At 54.7% G+C, this 9452-nt stretch overlaps 1 pseudogene; it reads right to left on the reverse strand.

Moving 5' to 3' along the window:
* Nucleotides 1-1143: 1143 nt before the first annotated feature.
* Nucleotides 1144-8854, reverse strand: LOC117075890 (annotated as a pseudogene).
* Between the last annotated feature and the right edge of the window lie 598 nt (nt 8855-9452).

Genomic DNA, 9452 nt, shown 5'->3' on the forward strand with positions numbered 1-9452 from the left:
GATAGCAAGACAGCCCCACCCCCTTCCCAAGGCCTTCTGAGGGCTGAACTACTATAAAGGTGTGACAAAGCCCGATCACTATATTTGGGGTAGGTGAAGCAGAGGGGACAAGACGAGCTATGATTTAGAAAACAAAGGACTGTTCGATTGTCTTCCCCCGATTGGAAAAAGACTATCTAAAGCGGGGAGTGCAAAGAAAAAGAGAGGAGGGCTAGAGAGCAGACACTTGCAGCTCCCAGTGGAGCACTGTCCAGGGAGTCTGCCAAGCGGACACCAAGCGCTGTGATCTACCCAAGAGCTGCCCACCTCCCTCCCAAGGTAGCTGAGGGCCTCAAAGTTGCATCACCGACAAAAGCTTCCTAAAGCCACCTGAACCCCTTGTGTGACCCGGTAATACTTGGATTTCCTGCGTGGCTCTCCCCCAGCAGAATGTACAGGGCTCTGTGAGCCTGGGCGCTCACAGGAACTCTGAACACTGGCATTTGGCTTTGACACATCGACCTCTGAAAGCCAGGTTAACACAAACGTGCCATCGGCAATGGCACTGCTCTGACCACTGCCAGGGCCTGAGCCCCTGAGCCTGGGGATGGGAGTCTGGACTGTGGCTCTCCCCCAGGGTGGATGGCAGCCTAGGACTCAGATCTTTCCCCATGCTCCCTGCTCACTCTTTCATCAGGCTTCTTCCAACAGCACTGAGGTCCCTGTCTTAATACAGCTAGAGACTTCCTCTCCAGGGGCCAAGTGATCTCTATGCATCCCCACACCACCATGCCCTTCCCTCTTATTCCCCAGGAACAAACGAGTCTTATCATGCGAGGGTCTCCCCTCTTGTGCCCTTTGCCCAGAAAGCTCTTGAGTGAAGGACGGGCATGCCTTGGTCTTCCCTGACCTGAGCTTGAAATAGTCATTGCCCTCGAGATAGTCTCCACCCACCAACCCTTCCCACCACGTAGTTTCTGCTGTGCCCACACACCACCTGGCAGTCACATCCACCCCCACAACGGCGCAGGGTTTCAGCCCTGGTGACAACAAGAGAAGTCAGGCTTTGCAGAAATGTGGTGTTTATTGGGAACCATCTGCCTGCACATCTCATCTATGTGCGTGTGTGTTTGGTCACATTGAGGTCCATGGCCAGTGATGCAATCAGACAGCCTTTGCCAGCCCCACACGGTTATTGGCCCTGTCAAAGATGCTGTAATACTGCCGGATGAAGACATCCCCCAGGATCCACTGCTGGGAACTATAGTCACCCTGGAAACCATTGGTTCAGAAGCCCTGGTCCTGGGGTAAGGCAAGGCGGAGATGACGCTGGTCCCAATCCCATTTGCTGTGCCTAAAGATAGGCGTTTATACCCCACCCACAACTCCTTCTCCTCTGTGACTTCATTTTATCCTTGAAATGACCTTCCCAGATAAACAAGTATTGGATTCATGTCTCAACAGATGAAGAAATTGAGATTCAAAAAATGAAATGACGGCCGGGCGCGGTGGCTCAAGCCTGTAATCCCAGCACTTTGGGAGGCCGAGACGGGCGGATCACGAGGTCAGGAGATCGAGACCATCCTGGCTAACACAGTGAAACCCTGTCTCTACTAAAAAATACCAAAAACTAGCCGGGTGAGGTGGCGGGCGCCTGTAGTCCCAGCTACTCGGGAGGCTGAGGCAGGGGAATGGCGTGAACCCGGGAGGCGGAGCTTGTAGTGAGCTGAGATCCGGCCACTGCACTCCAGCCTGGGCGACAGAGCGAGACTCCGTCTCAAAATAAAATAAAATAAAATAAAATAAAATAAAATGACATAATGCAGGACCACCGGGTAGGGTCCTGGCATCCTGAGTCCTGTTCCCTGCACTAGACCCCACTCCTTATCACTCGTCCTCCCCAGCCCCTGCCTCCTGCTCTCAGCACCTACTGCCCTGATGACCAGCCAGAGCAGGCCTGGGGGTGGAGGTCAGTGGTCAGTGGGGCCAAGGGCCGGGCCCCACAAAGCCCAGGCTGCCTAAGTGAACCCTGCACAGAGCTCTAGGTGCTGGGACTTAGAAGCTTGAGTGCAGAGGGAGGTTCCCATGGGGAGCTGTGGCCCTGCCTACCCCACCCTCCCTGACACCTTGGCGCACGGCCCCTGCTGTTCCCCATTTTTCCCAGGATGAGGCTGAAGTGGCCACAAATGAGGCCCCAGGACAACATGGCCCACTCAGAAGGGCCGGTTGGTCCAAACGCATGCCCCTCCATTCTCTGTGGAGTCCACACCACTTCTTATCACCACCACCACTGCCTCACCAGGGCCCAGCTGGGGGGTGGGGGAGGCAGCTGGTGAAGAAGAAGGGAGAGGAGGAGCCCGGGCTTCCCCTCTGAGACTCATACCTGGCTGGTGTAGGCGGAGGGTGGCAGGGGGTACTACCTGCCGTGGATCTCGAAGACAACCGTGGACATGCTGCTCAGGCGCCTGCAGTCGATGTCAAACTAAAGAACCAAGGGAGGTCCTCTTAGAAGCGGCGAGGGTGGAAGCTGACTGGAAGAGGCCCAGAACCCCTCCTACCATCCCATGATCCATGGGGCAGGGAGGGGGCCCTGCCTACACCTAGGACCACAGGGAGGCTCTCAGGGTGAGGCCCGGTCCCGAGACATGATTCTCAAAAGAGCTACAGCAGTCATGAACCCAGGGACAGACCCAAGCTTGGGACCCAGGGGGGTTGCCTCTGTGTCTCCGCATTTAGGCCCAGCCAGAGCTCACAGGGACGCTGGGAGCACTTGGCTGTCGAGGGGAGAGGGACAGGCTTGGGGTGGAGGAGGAAGAAGGGGCACAGCACAGGCCAGCGCATCAGGGAGGGCACCCCTCCCAGAGGAACAGGAGGTCAGATGGCAGCCACTCCAGGAGGCATGGGGGCTCCCACAGCAATAGAGCCAAAGCCAAAGGCCCCAGCAGAGGCCTCCAGAGAAACCCCAGCCTCAGCTGGGAAACGGGCTCCCTCACCACCCCTGCATCTTCTCGTTTGTGTGAAGGGGCCTCTACTTCAAGAGAACCTTGTAGGGCGGTGGGGCTTGGCTTCACCTTGTCGTACTGGCCCGCAGTGGCTCCAATGGCCTGCTGGATGTTGAGGAGGTCACTGCCCGGCCCCACCAGCAGGAAGATGCCGGTGTCCAGGATGGCCTGACAGCCACCGTCACAGGCCACCACCACGCCATCGATGGTGACACTGCCGAGGGTAAGCAGGACGGCCTCATCCAGCCCTCCCTCCCCATGTCCTTCCTACCCTCCCCTGCCAGGGTCCAAAGTAGGAAGGGAAGGCCCCCAGCCCTCCCCTTCCTGGAGGCCCCAGTACTTTCTGAACCGAGAGAAAATATCTAAAACCATTTTCTTCCAATTCAGTGGCTAAATTGAAGACATCCCACTTTCCATGGGGCAGAAACTTCAATAAAACAACAAATTCACCCACATTAAGGGGTAGAACAAGCACTGTCCTCATTGCCTGAGATCTGGCTTCAAGTTTTTGATCTGCCATTTACTTGCTGTGTGTCTCCAGCAAGTTACCCAACCTTTGTGTACTCAGGCTTCCCATCTGCAAAATGGGTACACTAATAACCCCTTCCTTGACTTCTCAAGGGGTGGTCCTGAGGTTCAAACTCGATGTCAGTCCATTATAAAGTGGGGTTAATAGTAGCACCCACCTCATGGGGTCTCAGTGAGGAATAAATGAGACAGTCATATAATCATTCAGCACAGTGCCTAGCAGGCGGTAGGTGCCCCAGAAAGGCAGCTGGTCTTGTTCATAAAGTGCAGATGAATGTGTGGCACTAGCACCAACAAAGGTCACTGACCTTGGAAGTGTCTAGTTCCGATTCTCAGGGGTAGTCTTACGAGCTACTGTGCTGCAGTCCTCAGAGTGTGGTGGCCTGATGCCCGGGCCCTCACATGCCCACACCTGGATCAGCCTCTGGCTGAGGCCCACACAGGGTGGCCGCTCACCCTCCTGTCCGCAGTGAACTGCCAGTATTCTTGCACAGTCACGGGTATCCAGTGCAGGGAGCCTGTGTAGTAGGACGGGTCAATGGCCCCCAGTGTGAGCAGGCTCCCCTGGTCATTCCTGAAACCAAGGTGCAGTATGCTGTTTCAGTGAGGCTCGGAAAAGCGGTGCCCAGCCCCACCCTGGGGCCAACGCCACTGAGACCCAGCCCACCCTCCTCCGCCCCACTCCACCCTCATCCGCCCCACCCCTAACCCACGCTTCAGAGGAGGTCTCCAGTCTCCTCTGGCTCCTCCTCCGCTGGGCTTGCTCTGATGTCAGCGGCAGCATCCTTTCTTCTGAGCACTGCAGCCCCCAGCCCGACCCCAGAGGAAGTAACCCACCCCACAGGTCCTGGGACTGCCAGGCTGTGCCCCAGCCACCCTCGGGTGTGCCCAGCTGTCTCCCTATGCCCCTACTCCCTGTCATCTGCCACCCAGGGCTTTCTGCCTCCAGTAGGAAAGGAGATCTTCAACGAAATCTACACTTTGGATTGAAACTGCCACCCGAACACAAATCCCCTCTGTTCCTCCTGGGGCCGTGTCTCACCCATGGCTGGGAAACATGCACTGTACCCACTCACTTCCGGAGCACTGCCCTGGGCTCCTAGAACTCATCCAGCCCATCCCAGCTCCCGGCTCTGCTGCTCGCTTTCTCCCCAGACAACGCCCACTCCTCCCTCAGCAAAGCCTGCCCTGGCTGCGCTCAGCTGGGGCTTCTTCCCCTGTTATTCAGCCTCTGACACACCCAAATCTCCCCTGCAGCGCCCTTATCACAACTGTTTGATTACGATAACGTGTATAATGGTGTGGTGTCTGCCTCTCCTGCTAGAATGTTAACTGCCAGTTTGTCTTATCTGCTGATGTGTCCCCATCTCTGGCAGAGCCCCTGCACATAGTAAGGGCCTGGTAAATATCTACTGAGTGAATAAATGCATGAGTGAATACACTAATTAGCTCCCAACTGCCTTCCCCTGCCTCAGCCATCCAGCAGCTTCTCCTGGGGAGGGTCCATTTCTCTCCTCCCTGCCATCTCCCCTCTGTCTGAGCCAAGCTGCATCATCACAGGATGCAGGGAGGTAGAGTAGGAGGCACAGGGTTGGGAGCAGGAGCCCCAGGCTCCAGGCCTGGCTTGGCCACCACTACTCAGGGTGTCGGTCCCTCCCTAAGCCTCAGCTTCCTCCCTAGTGAAAGGAGTAGGTTGGACTACTTTGGAGTCAGCTGTAAAAGTCTGTGCATCTCGATGACATCAGCAAATGGTTATTGAGGCCCTGCCACTTTTGGGAAAAAGAACTTGAAAGCCCCTGTGCAGAGGTGGGGTTGGGCTTTGTTTTTTGAATGCCAGAAAGGAAAGTCAAATTTTGGTCCAGTGAACTCTGGCTGCATAAATGACTATATCATGGGCCTTTGGACAAGAGGTTGGATGTGCCTGGAAAGGAGAAGGTTTGCTTGGATGCTGGCAACTACCCTTGAGTTGCAGCGTCCCCGAGGAGTGGACACTCTCCTCAGCTGGCAGTCCTTACAAGGACATCAAACTTACGCCCCAGCTGGGCACAGCTCCTACCTGCTCATGTAGACTGAGAACAGGTCTTGGGCCACCAGGTGCCTCTGCATCATGTTGTCAAACATGGGCACTGACTACTCAGAGGCAAGAGAGGGACAGGCCAGCCCCAGGATCCCGTCAGACTCAGAGTAGGTGAAGATGTCGCCAGGTTCCTGGGTGCTCAGGCCCACAGTCTGGTGGGGGTCCACAATGTTGGAGACCTGCAGGAGAATCATGTGGAGGCCCTGAACTTTCTGCCCAGAGGCCTGGGTGCCTCAAGGGGGAAGAAATGGAGGAGGGGGAAGATACCGAAGAGGGTTCTTGACCTCCAGCCCTCACCTTGGCTCCCACCCCCAGCCACACTTGGCCTCATCCTCCCACAAGCCCTGCAACCACTACTGGAATTAGCCTCAGAAGCAGACCTGGGTCCTAAACTTAAATCCTGCCCGGGTGGGACATGGGCCACCCCTGCCAGGGCAAAAAGAAATCTGGACAGAGAGAGGTGGGGCATAAGCTAGGTGTGGGCCCCAAGTCCCGGCCTAAGTGGCCCCTGCCACATGCACCTCCCTGCCAGCTCTCCCCACTGTCAGAGCAGAGGCTGGGGACGGGCAGCAAAAATGACCTAGATAAGGAAATGAGAGCACAGAATAGAAAAAAGGCTGGTTGTTTACTGGCAAGAGTGACAGCTGAGGGAAAGACTACTTCCAGGAAAGAACAGGCACCAGGGGTGCTCCTGCCTGGGTCCTGGGTGGGAGGAAGAGCAAGCCGGTGACTGCGTCCTGGACAGCTGCAGAATAGCACCTGCTGTCTCCATACCTGCTGAGTCAGACTAAGACAGAGCTTCCCAGGGCCAGGAAGGCACTGCAAGGGTGCGAGGTTGGGATGGTGGTTGGGGGAAGGGGGAGGCAGTTCATGCACCCTGGGGGATGTTGTATGAGGAAGGCGCCTGAGCTCAGACCCTCCTGGTGGTGGCCTTCAGAGCTGGCAGGCAGGAGCACTGCCTTTGCTGGGTCGGCTAGCCTCTTGTGGCGGTGACTGAGAGCAGAGAGACTGCCTCTACCACAGGCTCCGAGATTTCTTGAAGAGGAACAGCCGTGGTGAGGCAGGGGCAGAGAGATGCTTTCCACTTCGTTAGTGGAAAAGCTAGCAGAGCCACTCACATCCAGGTAGTTGGTCAGAGACTCGCTGGCCACCACCCCAGAGTTGGAGTGCTTCCGGCTGACCACATAATGATGATTCCTCAGGAAGTCTTCCAGAAGTCCGTGCTCCTTCAGGGTCCTCCTCAGCGACTTCCCTTTGTGCAGAGGAACCCTGAGGAGATGGGGAAGAATTCGTAAGGAGGGTGTGCATCTCCCTCAGGCTGCCCAGCCTCCCGGAAGTGGGCTCCATAAACCACTCCCTACACTCTGTTCCCAGCCAGCTTTCTGATCAATGGCCCACTGACCCCAGGCCAATGGCTTTCCAACTTTTTTTTTAATCATAACTCAAAGTAAGAAATGTATTTTACATCAGTTCAAAAATCACTGCCTATCCTTACTAACTGCAATGCACTCTCGTGTTTTCTATGGATTTCTCTTTTTCTAATGCTGGTGGAGACCCATTAGAGGTATTTTGCAACTCACTAATGAGTTTTGAAACCCATGGTTTGAAAGGCACTAAGCACATTATCACTCATTCAGTCACCAAATTCTTGCTGTGCCAGACACTGCACAGGGCATGGGGCACACAATATTGGAAAGGACACCATCTCTGCCCGCCGGGAGCGCGCTGTCTGCAGTAAAAAACGATGTCTCCCACATGCCGGCAAATTCTAAGACAATGATCCTGCCCTCTGCCAATCCCCTTTCTCCACTCTCTGGATAGCTTTTACCCTAAGATGAGTGGAAAATTCTCAAAGTGTTTCTCAGCACAGAGCCTGGTCTCACAGGGGCATCCTGAGGGAGCTTGAGTTTTAGATGGTGGAGGCAGATCAGCAGTGGAGAGATCAAGAGAGGAAATGCAGAAGCTGGTTCTAGACCTGGCGCTGCCCTATCTGTGTCAACTTGGGTGGCTCCCCAAAGCCCTCTGAGCTTCAGCTCCCTTAGGTTAACCCCTTCCTTTCCAGCCATTCTCCTGGCCCTGCCTTTGACTAGCTCTGTGCCTTAACCTCTCTGGTCCTTAGTTTCCTCTCCTGTAGATAGGAGTAGAACTCGGTGATTCCCACGGTCCCGGTTACCTCTAAGAATCGTGTGGTCCTCCTCTGCGAGACTGCTGAGACATGCTTTGGGAGCCATACAATGGCAGCAGTGTTAAGACTGGCAGAGAGAATGGATTTTCGCAGGCTGTTCACATCCCAAGTGCTGGGGCCGATAGCGCCCCTGGGACCTGGGGGAACTTTATTTTCAGGACTGCCACAAAGATTCCTGGCCAGTTGAAGGCACCTTGACCCCTTTTCAGGGATCCAGATTTCTCAGGGCGGGATCGGGGCTTCTCTGTGCTCAGGATTTGACCAGACTCAAACCTGAGCACCTGCAGATTAATGTGTGATGTCATGGCGAGAGTGCAAGTCCACCAGAGGCTGAGTCCTAGCTCCTCCATTACTAGTCATGCAGCCTCAGACAGCTCAGGGACCCTCCTTAGAAACCCTTCCTAAACAACAGTGTCTCCTCTGTAAAATGCAAATGATAATATCTACTTAATCTATGAGGATAGTGGAGTGCCTGGCACCTAGGAGCAAACGGCTCAATCAATGTCAGTTATTATTTTGGGAGGAGAACCTGGGATCTTCCACACCCACAAAGGACATATAATAGAGAACTTTATTTTGTTTAAGAAATACATATATAGCTCTTACAGTGTGCACTGTTTGAAGCCTTTTTTAAATATTAACTCTCCTCACAACATCCCTATGAGAATGGACACTACTATTATTCAAATTTTATGAACAGAGGAGGAAACTGAGACACAGAGAGTTAAGTTAGTGATGCAGCTGGGGATCAAACCCCAGGCAGTTTCACTCCAGAGCCATGCCCTATTCCCCCAGTTGCCCATCTGGCTCCCTGTTCTTTTCACCACACTGTGAAGTGCTGGAGTAAACAGAAGCAAAGGTCCCAGCATGCAAACGCAAGACTGACAGGGAGCTGTTATCCTGGGAACTTGCAGCACTTCTCCCAAGACTCCCTGGGGGACCAATGGCTGGAAGACCAAGGACAGACCTCCCAGAGAGGACGATGAGATGCCCTTGCCCTCCCCTGGGCTCTGATGTTCACCTGATGATGGTATTGACCTCAGAGAGAGCAAAGACTGCAAGGAGCACCACGAGGCACCTCATCCTGGGCCGCAGGCTGGCCACTGCTCCAGCCAGAGCCCACTCCACAGCCTTTATAGAGGGAGCCAGGTGTCCTGTGGCTGGAAGCCCAGACTTCAGAGATAGCTCCTGACTTTAGGTCACTCCACAAATACAGTGAGATAGCACTCAGGATACCTAAGACTCATGCTGATAAGGACCACTCACACTGAGTCAGGCCATTTGTGGCCCTTATCAGCATGGGTCTTAGGTATTCTGAGTGTTATCTCAGAATATCTGTATTCCAGGGACTTCAAAGTTGAAAGATACACATGCCTGGTCTTCAGGCTGAGAAATGTCAACACAGGCCTCTCTGACCTGCTCCCCACTTGCAGACGGGACTTCTCGAGCCAACACAGGGGAGGCGCTGCCAGAAATGTGTTCCATGTTCCACCTTATGCTCTGTAAGAGGCCTGTTCCCCGCAGATCCCACTCCAGCCTTATCTGCTCTCCTCCCGTGATCTGACTCCACCGGAAGCTGGTAGCCTGCCCTATCCATGAATCTGCCCCCAGCCCAGTTTTTCAGTGGCAGGGGGACTCAGTCTTCCCCCAAACTGGCATCTGTGGCAGAGAGGAATTGTTC

The sequence above is a fragment of the Trachypithecus francoisi genome, unplaced genomic scaffold (genome assembly GCF_009764315.1).
Source record: "Trachypithecus francoisi isolate TF-2019V2 unplaced genomic scaffold, Tfra_2.0 Lachesis_group5, whole genome shotgun sequence".
NCBI classification, from domain to species: domain Eukaryota; kingdom Metazoa; phylum Chordata; class Mammalia; order Primates; family Cercopithecidae; genus Trachypithecus; species Trachypithecus francoisi.